Raw genomic sequence first — 15419 nt, forward strand, 5'->3', positions numbered from 1 at the left:
GGAAAACTGAAGGAAAGATCATGTTTCCTATATATTTAATTTCTTCTCTACCAAACTTTACCTCTTGAAGGCTGGCTGTGACTCCAGCCAGTGAAAATTTACATGACTTCCTATGAAGTAAATCAGGATGTACCTCACAAGTAGTAGTCGCAATTAAAATGTCGTCTTCATAAAGTGTTTCCTTACCAGAATGAGATTTTCACTCTGCAGCGGAGTGTGCACTGATATGAAACTTCCTGGCAGATTAAAACTGTGTGCCCGACCGAGACTCGAACTCGGGACCTTTGCCTTTTGCGGGCAAGTGCTCTACCAACTGAGCTACCGAAGCACGACTCACGCCCGGTACTCACAGCTTTAATTCTGCCAGTACCTCGTCTCCTACCTTCCAAACTTTACAGAAGCTCTCCTGCGAACCATGCAGAACTAGCACTCCTGAAAGAAGGATATTGCGGAGACATGGCTTAGCCACAGCCTGGGGGATCTCAAGATACGCGCTATGTATCTATGTGTATGGTCTCTAAGCTTATTCATCAGCATTCAACTAGTATTTCACTTATTCATTCGAAAATGAACTACCGGCCTGTATAATTTGAACACATCTGTAAATGGCTTTTCAGAATACTCTTGCAAGAGAGAGATGTACATGTTCCATGCCTTGTCTCAAACTTTGTTCGTGATAGACGGTGAATCCAAATGTTACTTTTATTCATTACTCCATGCAGGGTGTAAAGTGTTTCATGGCTATTATTCTTTAGAAACTATTAAATTGGCTAATTATGGTGTCGTCATACTGATTTGTCTTTGTCTCTTCGCTGCACAATGTCACGGCGTACAACAAGACAGGCTGCGCTGCCTGGCATACATTAAATAAGACTCAAGCATTTTTTTTTGTTTCTTCCAATTAGTTCATTTTTGTGTATATTCCACTAGGAATATGCTGGAGTGCATAGGCTTGCGGCAGTATTTTGTTACAATTAATTGCGTGTCACTACATCTGTTGTTCCTTTGTAATCGTAAATAACAATTATTACCACATTTCCGGAGGTGAAATTTGCGTCAGATAGAATAACACTGTTAACCGCACTAAATCCACAGAAACGGTTTATTTTATGTTGGATGGAGCCAACAACTTTCACGAACACAGAATGTATATATGCAATTTATATTCGAACCTTAGGGCTAAAGCAAGTTTTTAACAGAAAGTGATGAAGAGGGCACAAATTAATATTTCTGTAATATCTGACAGTCTGACAGTATTCTAGAGCTGATCAATTTAGTAAAGCAACGCTGCTCATTGTAAGAACATCCCACATTGTAAGCTAAACGCAAAATGCTTCTTACTCAGTTTTTGTATGACATTTATTTGAATTGTAACTACAATATTCTTCTGTTGTACATCCGTCATGTATGTCCAACTTAATCCTTATCGACTTATACACTCCGAGGATTTGTTTTAGAATCATTTTTTTTCCGTTTTACTATGATCTGACAACATTCACTCTTATTTTCGTAACTTTGTTTGTCAAAACATATCAGTTTTTATGTATTTCTAAAGGGGTTCCGGCGTTGAGGAAGTCTTTATAAGTACAGTGACAATATACTTAGTTCATCAGAGAATAAATTCCGGGTCACTGGTATACCTCGTAGTGTGTCAAAGGCTCTATAAATTACAATATGTTTTTAAGTAAATTAAAATGATAATGTGAACTGGACGTTTCACAGAGTGGTTCAAATCATATCATTCAGACAGCAAACGAAGAGTGTCAGTAGGAAAGAGTCCGGTACGATGTCGTCAGTAACAATGTAATTGGGCAATAATTACAAGTGGTGTCTCACAATGTTTCATTATAACACGTTTACTTTATCTTCTTTAGAGGGTTAGCATTTCCTTTGTAGTATTACAACATGTTAAGATTGTGTTGTTTGTGTATGATACAAACACTGCAATAAACAAGAAATCAAGTATAGCTTTACAAAGAGGGGTTAATGAAGATATTGATAAATTATACCGAGGCCTTTCACTGTCTCTTATGTCTGAAATATAACGAAAATAGAAACAGAAAACACTGTACATAGTTTGTATAAAAACTTAGTAACAGATCCGACTGATATGAGTATACAACACATATTTTGTAGCAAGCAGAGCGGATCCTATCAGACACATGTGAAATAAACATAAAAATACCCTCATACTTCGCATGCTTCCATTTCATGATATCATGCGGCACCATTCATGTCGGTAACTTATCAAGCCAAGTAGTAGTTTAATTCCCCACATCTTTCCACATTGATTTTTCCGAATGATTCTCTGAACTTCAATCTAATGTTTATCAGGCTCCCCCCCCCCCCCCCCCCCCCCGGTAGCTGAGTGATCAGGGCCCAGGTTTGATTCCCTCCTGGATCGTAGAATTTTCCCACTCAGGGACTGGGTGCTGTGTTGTCCTAATCAGCATCGTTTCATCCCCATCGACGCGCAAGTCGCCGAAGTGGCGTCAGATCGAAAGACTTGCAGCCGGCGAACGATCTACCCGCCTGGAGGTCCTAGTCACACGACATTTACATTTTTATTTGTCTTCATCATTACTCTGAGTCGGGGTAGGCTCGTGGATACGCCTTACAATGCAATATGGGAATTACGAACCTGTATCGGACCTTGATGTGATCCGGTTGGAGTCTCTTCCCGCGTCTCTGGGCATTTTCCAAGTGTGGCTGCTCTTCTTGTGATTCATGGTAGGTGTATTCACTACTTCTAGCTCAAATTAGTTGCGGAAATCAATTAGTCTGTTTGTTCTCTCATTCCTATTTGCATCTCACTTTCTCCCGTAGCTCTTTTATCTATTCCTTCCTCCTCAACTGCGTTGCAGTTCCCCACGCTTATCAGATTTTCATCCTTCTTTACATACTGAATTAGCCACCAAGTATCCTCATAGCCATCTCTACCATTTCATCTCTAGTTGTAATGTCGGCATGTATATGTTGCACTATTTAGTTGCCGATTATAATGACAACAACTGTATCAATGACCGTATTCACAATAACTCGTTCTCTGTTCTCCCTTCGTGTTCGTAACTAATCGTACTCCCGTTATACCGCTTTCTCCTGCCATAGATATTACGTTGTATTTGCCATAAATCTCCATCTTCTCTACATTGCACTTCACTGACCCCCCCGTATATCTTGCTAGAACCTTTGTATTTCTCTTTTCAGGTTTTCTAGCTTCCCTATCAAGTTCAGATTCAGACATTGCACACTCTGACTAGTAGAATATTAACCTTTCGTTGGTTATTGAATTTTTTTCTCATGGTAACCCCCATCTCTCCCGTTGGCAGTCCCATTCTTAAGGTTTGAATAGGGAATAATCTAAAATATTTTGTGAATGAATATATCATCATGACATTTATTCAATTAGTGTCCACTTTGTACACGTTATTTTCCTTTGACGTGATGGTTTCCATTGTCTTGAGCTCCACAAGCCATTGATCATCTATGATTCTTCCGTCTTTTAGGACCATTTTACGAGTGTGGGAACATAAATAGTTACAATTATTTATTCACAACCGATACAAAAGAGTTACATGTTTGCACCTGTTACCGTCGTTGCAAATAGTCACCAGCCTTCTGTAGATCCCGTTTCCAGCGATGTGAAAGGCGTAGTATTACGTAAGCAGAGACTGTTCTGTTGATAGTGCGAATGGAGCGGTATGCTGCCTGTCGAATCGATGGAACAGTTCTGAAGCGAATGCCACGAAGCGAAAACTGAAACGCCAGTCGAACGAATGGCGTCATTATGGGTCACCGCGAAAGTCAAAAGTGCGTCAGAGCCCCAATGTGGCAAAAGTTATGGTGGTTTTCGTGTACGACTGTAATGGTGTTATCCTATCGCATTAGGTTCCTTCACGGCAGACCGTCAGTGCACAGTATTGCTGTTCGTTTTCTGAGCATCACCTACTATCAGCTTTTCGAAAGAAATGGTGACACTTTCTGTACAACCCACCCATCATTTTGCATGATAATGCGCGGGTGCATACAGCGCAAGCTGTAGCCGCTCTGTTCGGTCGATGGGATCGGGAAGTATTATTGTACCATCCACCACACTCCCCCGACTTAAGTCTTTGTAACTTTCATTTGATTCCGAAGATGAAGGAACCACTTCGTGGCATTCGCTTCGGAACTGTTCCAGAGATTCGATAGGCAGTAGACCATTCCATTCGCACCATCAACTGAACAGGCTCTCCTAACGCTATACTACGCCTTCTACATCGCTGGTAACGGGTTCTACACAACGCAGGAGACTAATTTGAAGGACAGTAACAGGTGCAAACATGTAACTATTTTGTATCGGTTATCAGTAAATAGTTGCCACTATGTAAGTTCCAACCCTCGTACCATTCAAAGGGCAAGAGGTTGGCCGAATCTACATTCAGTCATCGACACTTTTTGACATCGCCGATGGCTGAACGTCGGTGCCTCTTTATATCTCGATAACGTGTTTTTGTGGCTGCCAATGGTAATGATATTTATTCAGGATTTAAGCAGCGCTTAAGATAGAACTATTGAGTCAGACTTCTTTGATGACTAATCAGAGATACCACCTTTAATCTCTTAGACGTGAGCCGCCATCCCCCACCTCCATGTTAACTGTAAGAAATTACTAAATAAGTAAATTATTTTCTTCTAGCTTTCTCCAATCGGTGGTATCAATACGCACTTGTAATGATGGGATTAGCCATTTGCTCTATAAACAGGGTGTTACAAAAAGGTACGGCCAAACTTTCAGGAAACATTCCTAAACACAAAGAAGGAAAATATGTGACGTGGACATGTGTCCAGAAACGCTTACTTTCCATATTAGAGCTCATTTTGTTACTTCTCATCAAATCACATTAACCATGGAATGGAAACACACAGCAACAGAAGGTACCAGCGTGACTTCAAACACTTTGTTACAGGAAATGTTCAAAATGTCCGCCGTTAGCGAGGATACATGCATCCACCCTCCGTCGTATGGAATCCATGGTGCGCTGATGCAGCCCTGGAGAATGGCGTATTGTATCAATACGTCCACAATACGAGCACGAAGAGTCTCAACATTTGGTACCAGAACTGCGTAGACAAGAGCTTTCAAATGCTCCCATAAATGAAAGTCAAGACGGTTGAGGTCAGGAGAGCATGGAGGTCGTGGAATTTGTCCGCCTCTACCAATCCATCGGTCACCGAATCTTTTGTTGAGAAGCGTACGAACACTTAGACTGAAATGTGCAGGAGCTCCACTGTACATGAACCACATGTTGTGTCGTACTTGTAAAGGCACATGTTCTAGAAGCACAGGTAGAGTATCCCGTATGAAATCGTGGCGGTGAATCGAGGAAGTACAGTACATACTGACGAAACTAAAATGAGCTCTAACATGGAAATTAAGCGTTTCCGGACACATATCCACATAACATCTTTTCTTTATTTGTGTGTGAGGAATGTTTCCTGAAAGTTTTGGCGTACCTTTTTGTAACACCCTGAAAACCCACTATTCAGGTAAACAAGGATAAGGTGATTGCCAGATTTTCATTGCTCTTGTTGGTGTTGGGTTCGTGACCCTCATGGTGGTGGGTGGGTTCAGCTGTTGGAAGGATAGAAAGTACAGTCCGCTGCAGTGGCCTGATCTGTAGTGATGGTAATGGCGGGATTCGAACTACCGTTCAAGAAGGATATCTGATTAAGACAGCAACAGTTACAATGACATAATAGAACATGGGAGAGTGGCCATTTGTCGTGTGGTCGGCCATAGTGGCTGCAGCAAGCCGGCGTCAGCAGTGGTCTGCCAGGCAGGCGCTGCGTGGCAATGCCAGCGTCTAGCTGTACCCAACACAGCTGAAGAACTGCGACGCAAAACAGCGGCGGCTACTGGCGATAGGTATCAGAAGGCAGCATGGGTTGGCGGTCTGATTCCCTAGTGGTGTCTTAAAGCGTAGAGGAGCGTGTAGAATTAAGCCGTGGCCTCACTCATTACTGATGACGATGGTGTGCGTCTGCGCTCAGCAACTGACAGAATCAATGTACGGCCACAAGGGTCGGCTGATAGTGATAGTGCAGCTGGGCAGTTAGGATGCTCAGGATCGAACCCACGGCTCACCAGGAAGGTGGCTGCGAAGGCATAAAGTTGACTGCATACAAATAGAATTCAGAGGCCTGCAGCTATTAACAGTAAAGTCTGTCAATGGCGACTGGCTGCTTCATCTCGGACCGCAGGCGGTCTTGTCTCGCAGGTATCGACTGGTGTCGACTGCACCACTGGGACATACTGTACGCAACGCATGCTTTAACTTAGATGATACATAGGGTGATTATAACTAAAGTCAGACTTTCAAAACGTTGTAGAAGTAACACCACTGTTCAGAATGACGTCAAATTGTAACGGAATTTTAAACGTATGGCAAAAATGTGAAAAATTTATCAATAGTTGGTGCTGTATATGTCAGAATACGCAAATGAAGACACCAGTCACGCAAACGACTCATTCAAGTTGGTATGAATACCCCTGGTACACGGCCTTTCGAGTCTGCGATGTTCGCCTTGGCTGTCTCAATGAAGGATCGATCTCTGCTTGGTTGTAAAACTGTTTAACAAGAGTGATGACTGTGCACACGTCGCTCTGCTGAAGTTCCTTATACTTAAGGGTTTGAAAAAAGGCATTGGTCCGATGACTGCTGTGGGTCTGGAGAAAATGATTCGGAAATTCGAAAAGACGGTTTCCTTTGGTGTGCAACCTGGTAGAGGGAAGAAACGAATTGATTCGACGTTAGTGGAAGCAGCGATCACAGCAATGCAGGAGGAGACGAGTGGTGGTGTACAGAAGTGTAGTGAATGGGAAATTACCCGAACATTGGACATATCCGTGAGCATGGTGATTAAAATCCTACGAAACATCCTTCTTTACTATTTATTGAAAAGACACTTGCTTTACAATTTCTTGCTCGCATGATAAACGACAATGATGGGCTGTGGAAGATTTTGTGGACAGACGAAGCCCACTTCCATCTGACAGGATACGTCAATACACAGAATTGTCGAATATGGGCAACGGAAAATCCACACCCAAATCAACCGGTACCATTTCATTCTGAAAAGGTTACTGTGTTGTGCAGGTTTACAGCATCACTTATCACATGCCCATATTTTTTCGAAGAGACAGGTGCTTCCAGCCCTTTTGCCTATACCGTCACCGTTAAGCGCTATGAGTGTCATATGCGCAACCACGTCATTCCAGCTCTCCGACAGCGTGGATGTATGGTTGGGATCATTTTTATGCAAGACTGCACACCTCGGAACATTGTAGATCCAGTGAGGCAGCCTCTGAAACGCCATTTCGGAAATGCTAGAATTATTAGCCTCCATTTACCTACAGCCCGGCCGTCCCGATCACCTGATCTTAATCCGTGTGACTTTTGGCTGTGGGGCTATCTGAAACATGTGTTCAGTGTTCCAATTGCAAACTTAGCTGCACTGAAGACATGCATTCCGCAACACATTCTCAACGTGACCCCGGAAGAATGCTGTTTCTTTATTTCAACTTGTTGCAGAAAACTTTGGACAGCATATTGATCACATTTTGCGCCAGTCACACGTAAAGTAATAATCCGATTTTATTTTTATAGACGCTTTTATGCGGTTTTTGGGCTCAACACAATTCGAAACCAATTTTTCCCATTCGATATGATATGACCTTGCCGTGGTGGATGGCCTTACGTAACTAACAGTATCACAACTATACACCCATGCACACCGAGTAGTACAGTTAGTTTAACGTCAGACTTACAGCTTAGGCATTGTTGTCTAGTGAATTTGTCATTTGCAGTCGACCACTAATAAATTAAGTGGCTTACAGCGCCATCTATTGCTACATTTTGAACTATTTATTTTTCCCCGTCTCCCGTAATATTCTGTTGCACTTCGACGTCATTCTGACGAGTGGCGTTGTTTCTACAGCGGTTTGAAAGTTTAATTTTAATTATATCACCCCCCGTATATAAGGAGCATAGTAGCAGTCCACTGGAAACATACCAGATGCAGAACAGGGAATCAGCGATCATAAAGCGGTTATTGCATCGATGATTTCTGCTGTAAATAGAAATATTGAAAAATGTAGGAAGATTTTTCTGTTTAGCAAAAGTGACAAAAAGCAGATTACAGAGTACCTGACGGCTCAAGTACAGATAGTGTTGAGGATCAGTGGACAAAGTTCAAAACCATCGTACAATATGCGTTACATGAGTATGTGCCAAGCAAGATCGTAAGAGATGGAAAAGAGCCACCACAGTACAACAACGGAGTTAGAAAACTGTTGCGGAAGCAAAGGGAACTTCACAGCACACTTAAACATAGCCAAAGCCTTGCAGACAACCAAAAATTACGCGAAGCGAAATGTAGTGTGAGGAGGGCTATGTGAGAGACGTTCAATGAATTCGAAAGTAAAGTTCTATGTACTGACTTGGCAGAAAATCGTAAGAAATTTTGGTCTCATGGATCAAAACAAAATGTCCAGACATCCTGTGACCAAAATGGTACAGACTAAATGCCGAAATACTAAATGTCTTCTTCCAAAGCTGTTTCACAGAGGAAGACTGCACTGTAGTTCCTTCTCTAGATTGTCGCACAGATGACAAAATGGTAGATATCGAAATAGACGACAGAGGGATAGAGAAACAACTGATATCGCTCAAAAGAGGAAAGGCCGCTGGACCTGATGGGATACCAGTTCGATTTTACACAGAGTACGCGAAGGAACTTGCCCCCTTCTTGCAGCGGTGTACTGTAGGTCTCTAAAAGAGCGAAGCGTTCCAAAGGATGGGAAAAGGGCACAGGTCATCCCAGTTTTCAAGAAGGGACGTCGAACAGATTGAAACGTCCCCTTAGAAAAATTATACATAAATGTGCTTAAACTGACACACAAAATCTTTAGCGCAACGCAATCTGACTTTCAAAAATCCCTACAAAAGAATGGCGCTGACTAACATTAACCTATACGTTTCACAAATCGCTTACCTCACAAAAATCTTGGTTGCTCGAACTACTGCAATACAGCGAGCGCCACTACTGCCAGCTAAATAAAAGATTCAAACTACGGAAGGCACTAACTACTGATAGGTATAGTTAGCGAATGAAAGATTTTAATAGAGAACAAACAATGTATTTACCTTAATAGTCATAATATATATATAGCAGTTCATGACATCCAGTCTTACAAATTTCAAAACTCCGCCATCTCTCTCCCCACATCCACCACTGCTGGCGGCTCACCTCCAACTGCGCAACGCTATGCGCTGTTCACATCCAGCTGCCGCTGCCCCACACTACAGTGACACACAACAATGCAAACCAGTCACAGACTGCACACAGCACAGCCAGTGATTTTCATACAGAGCGCTATGTGGCGTTACCAATAAAAAAACCTAAACAGCCTACTTACAAGATGTACAGAACCATATACCTATATCTCGCTATTGGTCCACGAGACTCAGAGGACCATAGTCATGGGTTCCCAGGTCGATTCCGTGTTTCTTTAGTTCCGCAAGGTATTCGATACAGTTCTCCACAGTCGTTAAATGAACAAAGTAAGAGCAAATGGACAATTAGACCAATTTTGTGATAGGATTGAGGAATTCCAAGATAACAGAACGCAGCATGTCATTCTCAATGGAGAGAAGTCTTCCGAAGTAAGAGTGATTTCAGGTGTGCCACAGGGGAGTGTCAAAGGACCGTTGCTATTGACAATATACATAAATGACCTGGTGGATGACATCGGAAGTTCACTGAGGCTTTTTGCAGATGACGCTGTGGTATATCGAGAGGTTGTAACAATGGAAAATTGTACTGAAATGCAGGAGTATCTGCAGCGAGTTGACGCATGGTGCAGGGAATGGCAATTTAATCTCAATGTAGACATGTGTAATGTGCTGCGAATACATAGAAAGATAGGTCCCTTATCATTTATATACAAAATAGCAGGTCAGCAACTGGAAGCAGTTAATTCCATAAATTATCTGGGAGTACGCATTAGGAGTGATTTAAAATGGAATGATCGTATACAGTTGATCGTCGGTAAAGCAGATGCCAGACTGAGATTCATTGGAAGAATCCTAAAGAAATGCAATCCGAAAGCAAAGGAAGTAGGTTACAGTACGCTTGTTAGCCCACTGCTTGAATACTGCTCAGCTGTGTGGGATTCGTACCAGATAGGGTTGATAGAAGAGATAGAGAAGATCCAACGGAGAGCAGCGCGCTTCGTTACAGGATCATTTAGTAATCGCGAAAGCGTTACGGAGACGATAGATAACCTCCAGTGGAAGACTCTGCAGGAGAGACGCTCAGTAGCTCGGTACGGGCTTTTGTTAAAATTTCGAGAACATACTTTCACCGAAGAGTCAAGCAGTAAATTGTTCCGTCCTACGTATATCTCGCGAAGAGACCATGAGAATAAAATCAGAGAGATTAGAGCCCACACAGAAGCATACCGACAATCCTTCTTTCCATGAACAATACGAGACTGGAATAGAAGGGAGAACCGATAGAGGTACTCAGGCTACCCTTCGTCACACACCGTCAGGTGGCTTGCGGAGTATGGATGTAGATGCAGATGTAGATTCGACAATGATCAAGGTATGCTTGGCCCTAATGTCGTGTGATTTTAATTAGTTGACGCGCCTGGAAACCCGTGAACTTATTTCTCAATGTTATCACCGCGAGACTATACATTCTTACATCCTGGCAGGTATCCTCGGAGTCATCACACTGATTAAGTGTTTTTGCATACCAGGCAAACGCTTTTTCTCATCGCCCTATGACGTCATTCTGTGGAATCACCACTGGAACAGTTCGTTAGATCAGCTTAAGATGTGGCGCAAAACTCCATATTGTAAATCATAGGTCCTTTCAAGTTTGTTGTAAGCGGACCTATCTCAGATTGACATTATGCTATGTGATGCTAAGTATTCTCAGCGAAAAGACCAAAGTCCACCGGCAGTGTATTTTACTTTTTCCGCTGATCGCTACTGTCGGCAATTCGTTAGCGTCAACCATGGCTAACTGGCTATGTATAGAGTAGCCAATGAGAACCTCTATATCTAATGATACCTTTCGGCAGAATATGATTGATTCGTTTTGCTTTTGTCACGGAGAAGATTAAGTATTACTGATCTAGCAGTTATGATCAGGCCGGCCGGGATGGCCGAGCGGTTCTAGTGTTACGGTCTGGAACCGCGCGACCGCTGCGGTCCCAGGTTCGAATCCTCCCTCGGGCATGGATGTGTGTGATGTCCTTATGTTAGTTAGGTTTAAGTAGTTCTCAGTTGTTGGTGACTGCTGACCTCAGATGTTAAGTCTCATGGTGCTCAAAGCAATTTGAACCATTTTTTTGTCATAATCATTTACAAGCATGTTTTTTCCCAATACGCCGCGATTTCCGATGTTGTAATTAGGTACAGATCTAGTAGCAAAGCGAGTTCAGCGAGCGCAGTCATAATGAAAGTCAGTTATCAGCTAGAGTATAATACAACAACCCTTGGACCCTCCCCCCCCCCACACACACAACCTCCTTTAATTCTTAGTATTGATGACCTATTGATATAAAGCGTAACTTCAAGGACATGTTAGGTTCGAATGTGATGAATTGGGTGAGACTTGGCGAAGTCAGCGAATGCTAACACCAGAAAAATGTGTGCGATCACATATTTGTGTGTTTTACTTTCGAATTTCTCACAAATTCTAGGGATGTGCTGAATTCTGGACCTAATCACAGATAATACCAAGTAGCTTCATTTACAGGGCAGAGGAACGCACGGATGGAATGTGACTGGCTACACACATCGGACTCATGATTCGTCATTTTCATTTTCCATTATATATCACGTGAACCACTACCAATAGCAGTACACAATGGAAGAGCTGCACACACCTTAAGTGCACTTTTTGCAATGGTAGTGTGCGTTAGTTTTGTAGCTTACATTAAATGCAACATTTCAGTCATCCATACGCTATTCTAAGTAACTGCTTCCTGCAGTCCAAAATGGAAAAGCTATGTATGAGTGGTCTCCGTGTAACAGTCAATTTCATATCCTAAGGAGACCACTTGTCGGGGGAACAACGGTCCGAACCAGATCTGATTTGGGGCTTGTATTTTGTATCCTTCTGACCCTGCAGACGGCAGTGCGTAGTCCTTGGCGGTAAGCGGAGATACCGCGAACACGTAGTGGCGTTTTCTTAGATTTTCTGACAGCCACCTTGAGATAATGATCTGTTTGGCCCTAAAACAACTCTAAGCCGGGGTCACAGTTATGCCCGGCGACTTAGTAGCCATTTAGCTGACGTAGTTACCCACGGAAACCGGCCACTTCCGTGAACACTCGGAGCGGCCCCAAACCATAATGGGGCTTAGCAGTAAACGGAGTCTATTGTGTCGTCCTCACAGGGGACGCTAAAGCGAATATGAACGAGAAGCTGGTCGAGTTTTGTATTGTCACAATGGGGAATTTGACACCGAGGAGCATCCCAAGCACAAAAAAAGTGCACACGTCATATCATTGTGTCGTGGGGAGAAATGTGGCCGATGATGAGCAAAGTCACGTTCTGCGTGTAACGCAGAACTTAGAAAACTCATATTGACCTACGTCATTTGTGGTTCAAGCTCTTTTTTCATAGTTCTGCGTTTATCACTTGAGTGCTATAGATATATGCTGTTTCACAGCAGCGGACATTGAGGATCAACTGAAAAGGCGCCGTTGATAGTACGGTTTGTTATAACAAAATGACAGTAATTGAGTTTTTGATGATTAAGGGCTCATCTCATTCTCTGCTTTTCGTACTATACTTCGTGTGCTACGAAAATGTGTCGTTTGAATGCAATTAGGCATTTAAGATTTATCAAACCCACATCGTCTTTGATACTATCCATTATAATTGAATGTCAATTACATGTCGGCAGTTAAAGACTTTAGGACATCGTAACATCAGAAATCATGTTGAATAACATCCGATAATTGTACTGTCGTAGATGTAGGCGCGAATTATTATCCGGGAGAGTGCTGGTTCGCATCTGGATTACTGCAATTGTTACTTCAAAAACCTTCATTTGGTAAAACGTTGTGGGACGCTAGGTAGAGTAAAAAAATTTACAGCTCTTCCATAGTACTAAAATTAAAGAGAATATCGGCTTCTAAATATGTTTTGGAGTTTTTTTTATAAACTCGAAGACAACTTTTCTCTTTGTCTCGTAGATTTGAAGATGGCTGCCAGTCACCCAAATTCGTTCATTATCTAGTTAATGCTGGCTTGTACTGATGTGAAAGTTATTAAAATTTGGAAGAAATATGGAAAATCAAATAATGTACTATTTACTGATTTATAAATACAAATGTTCAAATACTTATTTAATTTTTACCTACTTCATTTACCACTAGCTACAGTTGTTACTAATCAAAAATCAATAATTTTCAGAATTATGGGTAGTGAGAGAATATGTTATCAGAACAATTATAATGAGGAATGAAAGAACGATTGTGTGATCCTGTTTTGCCTTTGTAAAGATTTCTGCAAGGCGCCGAAGGTTGTGCTAGAAGTGTTAGTTTTCCAGCCAAGTCATCGTATCTCGGAGTCTTTCTCGATGAAGCTAGAGCGCAACAGGTCATTCGTCATGGGTATTTAGTAGCAGATGTTTTGACTCTATCTCGCGGTTCAAGGCACGCTGTTCTTCACCAATGAGATTATCTCCGAGGTGTTGAAATATAAAGGACTATCTGGATCAACTGTGAAAGATTTCTGCTATAATTAGTGGTACAGCATGTTGAGTATTTTGTCTCACGCCTCGTACAAGCACTTTAGTTGTGGTCACAGACACAAAGGAGACCTGTTGCGATGTCATGATATACCAGTGGACGAAGTGAAGGAACTTTGTTACTGGTGAAGTAGACGTTGTAACGGAACCTATTAAAGGCTTTACTTTACCGAAGTATGCGATACCCTCCAAATTCAACCAGTTTAACGAGTATTTATGATTATAGAAAAGTTATTCTGTATGTTACCAATTATTGCATAACATGTCTCCATAAACAGTAAATCCATTAAATTATACTGAATAACTGACCCACACAAAAGTTAATATCACTTGATCACTGATACAGCAAATGTCATCATGTAAAAACACTAAGTTTATCTTAAATAATTAATATGAAGTGCGAAAAATAGTGACCAACTTAGGTATTTTGGATCACCTTAAATAAAAATCACCCAGTGAAACCTATTTGTTCACTAGGAGCGTTTCACTCAGTGTTCACGTAATCACTCCTATTTTAGACGGAAACCTGTGTAATTCTTAATAATTCATGTTATTTACTTATTTATGCAAATTAGAGAAGTCAATTGACAAACTTCTAAAAAACGGCTTTTTTGTATCAAAGAATTATTATGTCAGGTCAACAAATCTGTCTGTCATTTTAATAACATGTTAAATTATGTCACTCGATGTAAATTAATAACTTTTCTGCACAAATTATGATAACAGATGTACATGTGACTTATAAACTATACCTCTTTTTAGTAGTTCTTTGACAAGGTTATAAATACAAGCAGCAAGAAGGGTCGGGAGCGCAGTCGGAATGTCACTTTGGTAAAGTGTGTACTACGTGTGTTATTGTTCGAGGTGGATAAACAATGAAAAGAACATGTAAAAGAAGTACTACTTTGTGTTGTGTCATTGTGTTTGTTGGACAGTGGAATTAAGATGGCCACCAGAGTAATAAATATTTGAGGTTTAAATATTTGTTTGTTTCGCTATTTATTTATCATCAAAAGCATATCAAAAACACGGCACTTCATCTTTTTACCCTAGACAACCAGATTTAGAGCCAGCATCAACATCGAGACACAGCAGTGATCCAGCAAGCATCAACGATTACTACAATGCATTTTAATGGCGCCAACCTAACATCAAGTGCTAACAAGCTCTGTAAATGGGAGTGAAATAGTGAGATTACAGCAATTAGCAATATCTACGACTAGGCGACGTAGATCTCATTTCAGCTGTGGAACGTCAAAAAACCGTTACTCTTCAGTGGAAAATACAGCTTACAATTTTCTTGAAACGTAGGAGATTTGATTGAACATCTTTAGAATTATGCTATGAAGAGGCGACTTTTTACAATTACGTCCAAAGATATGCCTGGTTAACCAAAGTGACTATATCCGAGAAATTATAATTAACGTTGATTATCAGTCCAAAGATATGCCTGGTTAACCAAAGTGACTATATCCGAGAAATTATAATTAACGTTGATTATCAGTCACACGAAGGTAGACGCTCAACAGCCACCCAAAAATTTACTTATACGTTAACTGATGCAGAGTATATAAAACCCCTGTACAACGGGGAACTGACC

At 41.5% G+C, this 15419-nt stretch overlaps 1 non-coding gene across 1 annotated transcript; it reads right to left on the reverse strand.

Annotated features, from left to right (window-relative positions):
* Positions 1–254: 254 nt before the first annotated feature.
* Trnal-caa (transfer RNA leucine (anticodon CAA)) lies at positions 255–329 on the reverse strand. The gene has a single exon. It is a non-coding gene; the product is annotated as a tRNA-Leu (tRNA).
* Positions 330–15419: the final 15090 nt, after the last annotated feature.

This window comes from Schistocerca gregaria, chromosome 5 (assembly GCF_023897955.1).
Source record: "Schistocerca gregaria isolate iqSchGreg1 chromosome 5, iqSchGreg1.2, whole genome shotgun sequence".
Classification (NCBI taxonomy): Eukaryota; Metazoa; Arthropoda; class Insecta; order Orthoptera; family Acrididae; genus Schistocerca; species Schistocerca gregaria.